The sequence below is a fragment of the Pongo pygmaeus genome, chromosome 18 (assembly GCF_028885625.2).
Source record: "Pongo pygmaeus isolate AG05252 chromosome 18, NHGRI_mPonPyg2-v2.0_pri, whole genome shotgun sequence".
Taxonomy (NCBI): Eukaryota; Metazoa; Chordata; class Mammalia; order Primates; family Hominidae; genus Pongo; species Pongo pygmaeus.
In genome coordinates this window covers 13982164-13988346 of record NC_072391.2, presented here as the reverse complement: position 1 = coordinate 13988346, position 6183 = coordinate 13982164, and positions in this window count along the sequence as shown.

The following is a 6183-nucleotide window of genomic DNA, read 5'->3' as shown; positions in this document are numbered from 1 at the left end:
TCCCAGGAACCCAACCTGGGAGCATTGATACCAAGCAAGGTCCCAGGATCAGACTCGAAAATATGTTTTGGAGCTGGTTTGAAGCAATTCACTTGCTTCCCCCTAGTCCTGGCCCTAATACTACTTCTCTTGAACCTCTCAAACTCTTGAGTGATTACATCCACCCTTCCACCAGCGCTCCACCCCCAATCACCGCTACTGAATAGGTTAACAATTGCACCAGTACAGCAGGTCAAGAGAGATTAGAATTCCCCTTCTACCAACGATGGGCTCTAACTGCCAGCCAGTGGGTGAACCAGCTCCAAAACATATTTTTGAGTCTGATCCTGGGACCACTCTTGGTATCAATGATCTTAGGTTGGGTTCCTGGGAAACAGACTCTGAGATGGAGACTTGCCTGCGAGAAGTTTCCTGGGGTGGTACTCCTATGAAAGAGTGTTGTATTAGTCCGTTTTCACACTGCTGATAAAGACATACCTGAGACTGGGTAATTTATAAAGAAAATGAGGTTTAATGGACTCACAGTTCCAAGTGTCTGGAGAGGCCTCACGATCATGGGTGGTAGGTGAAAGGCACGTCTCACATGGTGGCAGACAAGAGAAGAGAACTTGTGCAGGGAAACTCCCCTTTATAAAACCATCAGATCTCATGAGACTTATTCATGATCATGAGAACAGCATGGGAAAGACCTGCCTCCATGATTTAATTGCCTCCCACTGGGTCCCTCCCACAACACGTGGGAATTGTAGGAGCTACAATTCAAGATGAGATTTGGTAGGGGACACAGCCAAACCATATCAAGTGCAGATTAGGTAAAGGAAGAAGTTGAACCATGACTAGGTGAGGTAGAGTACTCAGCTGATCCCATTCAGAGCTCTGAGGCTGGAAAAACCCTGCAAACTTGCTCCAAGTTGAGGCTTGTGTGCCAGGCCTTTGTATTGGACATCAAGCAGTCAGGAGATATGGACTGTGTCCTAGGGGTATAACTTTGGGTGAGGCAACTCCCTTTGGTCGAGAGCAATTTCTGGGGAGGACTCAGCAGTGAGCCCAACACCCCTGGCAGCTGGGAACTGATCTGTGCAGAACAGCAGGGCAGCCACCCGCCTTTTGAAGTCACTGTCTATAAAATATCAAATGAACTAGAGGTGGGTCTCTGGTTCACGTGTCTTTTCTCCTACAATGGCCCCATGTTCCACATGGTCTTAGTAGAGGCTGCTGTGTTCCTCCATGTTGACCCATGGCCAAAGTTGTTAGCTAAGAGGGAGATACCTCAGTGAAGCTGGGCTTATTATGAATGATGATACCTGTCTTTATGGCCACAGGTGATTGGTCTAGTGATAGGCACCTGTACTAAACTGCTGAAATCAGGGTTTTCCTGTGTACAACGGAAAATGTTAATCAGTCACTTCTCTGATGATAAGAGAAGCACAACATGGAACTCAGGAACTTTGGTGGCTGAGGAGGAGGTCACTCTGCAGTGGAAGAGATGAATCTGATGTGCAGAGGGAAACAGAGATGAAAGACAGGGACTTATGAGGTCTGGTGACCTCCAGGGTCCTGGTTCCAGCTGTTCCTGAAGCCAAATCTCTTCTCCATCTTTCCTGTGATTTGGTTGTTTAATCCTTCCTTTAGCTTTCATTTTAATAAATTCTCCATTGTGCTTAAGTCAGCTTGCATTGAGGTCTTGTCAACAGCAACCAAGTGAATCTCAATGCATACAAAGCTGTAAAGAGTGGTCTTTTGAATATGGCTTGGTGGATTGTAATGGTCCCTTTCGTCATCTCCATGAAGTTCCAACATAAGAAATCCCTCTGAGGTGTGGCTTTAGAGGTTGCAAGCTGAGGGCCCAAGGGCTGTTTCTAGCTCTCAAATGTATGTTGTTTGGTATAGTCTTTTGAAAATCCAGTTGCAATCACTTAAAAATTGGGAGACTTACATAGCATCTGGCTTTTAGCTTCTCTTAACGTATTAGAAGCTCTGACAGCATTGGGCCCAGTTCCCATGTGGAGACAGTTGGTGGGTACAAGATAGGCAGCTATCCCCGTCTTTCAATGCGGCATGCACTCCAATTTACCACAGACCCCACCATTCCTTACTGCTTCTCATTCCTCCCTTTCTTCACTTATGTTACCTGCCTGGACTCTCCGCAAGGATTTTCATTTGTGGTTCCTGTTTTAGGAACAGGCCATGGTGTGGCCTTTCCTGACCTTCTCAAACCTCAGGTTCCCAGAGGGGACCAAAATAGATACTCCACATTGTAGAGGGATCAGCTGAAGTAATATAGGTGAAAGCTCTCAGGAAGCCTAAAGCTGTCTGCAATCACAAAGCTATACAAATAGAAATTATTATCATCATTATTTATAACCATTGAAAGGACAGGAGACAAAGAAGTCAGTCCCCACTGTACCCCTCCCCACCCCAAGCCCACAAGGGTATTTGTGCCATTATGATGGCATTGATCATTGACATTGACAGTTATTATTAAACGATGTCAACTTCCAAATGCAAAATGTTTACCAAATGAACTAAAATGTACTGGCAGAAATAATGTCCAGGTGCTGTCTACCTTCAACTCCTCTTCTCATGAATTTCCATGGCATCTCTCCAGGGCCCAGAGTCAACAAGGGAGAGAGAAATGACTCATCTGGTTTACTGAAGGTGTGACTTGTGATTCCAGCCAATGTCCTGTTGGTCCCATTGTCTCTCCTGCCACTACGCATGTGGAGTCTTAGATCTTGGAGATTGTACTATGTGGGCCAACTCTCTCCCCAAGACACATTTATTAAAAAGTGGGTGAAGTATCTTCTCCTTTGCCTGTGTCTTTTGCCCAAAGGGAAGTTGATTGATGACAATGTACCTTTTTCAAGCTGAGATTGCAGGCGGAGGTTGGATAAAGCATCTTGCTGTGATCTCTAAGTGGGCTGTGCCTTGAAAGCATGATTGTTGTGTCTAATCATGTGTGTCTGTGGCTCCCTTGCCACTCCTGATTGCCATGTCACTGCGGCTTTATTTAACGTACTTTCAGGACCCACTGTATCTGTCCTGCCTCTCTCTAGGTCTCCCCAACTCTGCGGTTGCCTCTCTGCTATATTCATGGCCCCTAGGGGATGCCACATGTGTTCAGTTCTTCATGCTGTTCCTCTGTCTAAAATGTTCTCTTCTGTGGCAGCTTCCTGCAAACATCTTCTTCTCTTTCCAGACTTTCTTTGATGATTAAGAAGCTTGCAGGACCTGAGTCTTATAATTCTGAAAATCATCTCCTAGTTTCCAGGACCCCTGGTGCACCAGCATGGCTTAGGGAAAGGAAAATGACCTTTGGAGAGAGAATCTTTGGAGGGATTTGAGCCTTGGCATTGCCACTTACTGGCTACACCATTTGGGACACTGAGGTTCAGCCTCTCTGAACCTCAGTTTCCTCATCTGTGAAATGGGCATAATGATAGGACCTGAATCTTGTGGTGAGGCTTAAATGTGCTAATGGATATAAAGTATACATAATCACAATGCCTGGCACATAATGAAAGATTAATAGGGGCAATTACTATAGTGTTTGAGATGGACCCAAAGATAGACTGACCCAAGGCAGACCCTGGACACCTTTTCAACTGAAATCCCACCACCTTATGTTTTGACTTCTAGGCTTCCTTTCCCTAAAAGAGAAGTTTGGAGAAGGATCTAGAATTGTTGGTTAATCAAGGGCTTGCTACCTTCTAATCACTTCATGTTGATGTTAGGATAAAGAGCAAACATCCTTCATGGGGTTTACAAGGCCCTCCATGGCCAGGATCCTGTTTATGTCCCCAGCCTCATAGCCCACTTCTCTTCTCCTCTCTCCCTGGGCGGTGGTACATTGCACAGTACCCTTGCAATGCTCTTCCTACTGGTAAACCACCTTCGTCTGCATTGCCTGCCCACTTAATGCCTGCTCATTCTTCAGAGCCCAGGCACTTCCTCTGGAAGCCTTCCACAACTGCCTGTGTTCCTTCCCGACAGAGTGTACCACCCATTGGGTTCACCTTGCCCGCTGCCTAGACAGAGCCAATTTATCAAGACAGGGGGATTACAATACAGAGAGAGTAATTCATGCAGAGGGGTGTTGCAGGAGACCGGAGTTTTATTATCACTCAAATCAGTCTCCACAAGCATTCGGGGAGCAGAGTTTTTAAGAACAGCTTGGTAGGGGTGGGGAGTGGAAGCCAGTGAGCCAGGAGTGCAGATTGGTCAGGGAGGAAATCATAGGGAGTCAAAGCTGTCCTCTTGCACTGAGTCAGTTCCTGGGTTGGGGCCACAACATCAGATGAGCCAGTTTATCCATCTGGGTGGTGCCAGCTGATCCATCAAGTTCAGGGTCTGCAAAATACCTCAAGCACTGATCTTAGGAACAGTTTAGGAAGGGTCAGAATCTTGTAATCACCAGCTGCCTGACTCCTAAGCCATAATTTCAAATCTTGTGGCTAATTTTAGTCCTAACAAAGGCAATCTAGTCCCCAGGCAAGAAGGAGGTCTGCTTTGAGAAAGGGCTGTTGTCATCTTTGCTTTAAACTACCAACTATGAACCACGAACTCAGTTTCTTCCAAAGTTAGGTCAGCCTACACCCAAGAATGAACAAGGACAGCTTGGAGGTTAGAAGCAAGATGGAATCGATCAAGTTAGATCTCTTTCACTGTCTCAGTCATAATTTTGCAAAGGCGGTTTCAAGAGCACTTACTCTAGTTTCTGATTTTACCTTCATGACTGTGTTTTATTTGGTTCATGTCTAATTCCTCCACTGGACTGAGAGCTCCATGATGGCAGGAACCAAGTCTGTGGGTGGCCCCCTGTGGTGTCCCCAGCATTGAACATAGCAGTGCATCCCTCATGGGTGTTCACTACATAATAATTTGTTGGATGCACAGGTGGATACATGACTTACTATTTTAAGAATGTGTGCATTTGAGATGTTTACTTGGAACAACGAAGGCTTATTCTTGAAGAAACAACAAGAGATAAGTCACTGGAAGACAGAAAACAGCATGTTGGAGCTGGGTGGCTCCTGGCGCCTGGGAAATGAACCCTTGGGGTGGTTCTCAGAAGGAAGTGAGCAGGTTTAGTCCCATCTGATGAACTCTTTCCTCTCCATGGTTAAGTTGGCTTCTAACTCAGGGACTAAGTTTTATTTGAGAATGAGGCCACTGCTGGTGGGTTGGTTGGTCTCCTCCACCTTTCCCTTCACCCATAAATGGGATATTGGTGAATGGGTGGCCTAACTCACCTGAGGGTTCTTATAGGGTTTCAGGAGAACAGCCCTCATCTCCCAAGTTCCTGAACTGCCGTCAATATAACTGTGTGTGTGTGTGTGTGTGTGTGTGTGTGTTTAATAAAGACAGAGTCTTGCTCTGTTGCTCAAGCTGGAGTGCAGTGGCATGATCTCGGCTCACTGCAACCTCTGCCACACAGGTTCAAGAAATTCTCATGTCTCAGTCTTCTGAGTAGCTGGGATTGCAGGCACGTGCCACCACACCTAGCTAATTTTTTTTTTTAAGATAGACTGATTTTTGTATTTTTAATAGATATGGGGTTTCACCATGTTGGCCAGGCTGGTCTCAAACTCTTGACCTCAGGTGAACTACTTGCCTTGGCATCCCAAAGTTCTGGGATTACAAGTGTGAGCCACCACACCTGGCTACCATCAAGATAACTCTTTAAATAAGCCAAACATTTATTGGCCAAAAGCAATGCACACCTGCTCTCAACAAGCAAATTTGGGGAAACACAAAGAGAATAGAAACAGAAAATAAATATTAACCACACAGATGTAATCATATTAGCATTTTGGGGCATATGTTTCTGATTCTTCTTAAAAAATATTTATGTCTTTCTGTGTGTTCTATTTATATATGTATTGCAACCTGATTTTTCTCATTGAGCAAAAGTAAAATGAACAGAAAATGCCCAGGAAAGCAAATGTCTCCCTTCTGCTGGCTTAGTATATTACACAGGGTTCTGTAGAGGGACAGAACTAATAGGATAGATGTATATACGAAGGGGAGTTTATTAAGGGGTACTGACTCACGTGGTCACAAGGTGAAGTCCCACAATAGGCCATCTGCAGGCTGAGGAGCAAGGAAACCAGCCTGAGTCCCAAAACCTCAAAAGTAGGGAAGCCAGCAGTGCAGCCTTCATTCTGTGGCCAGGCTCGAGAG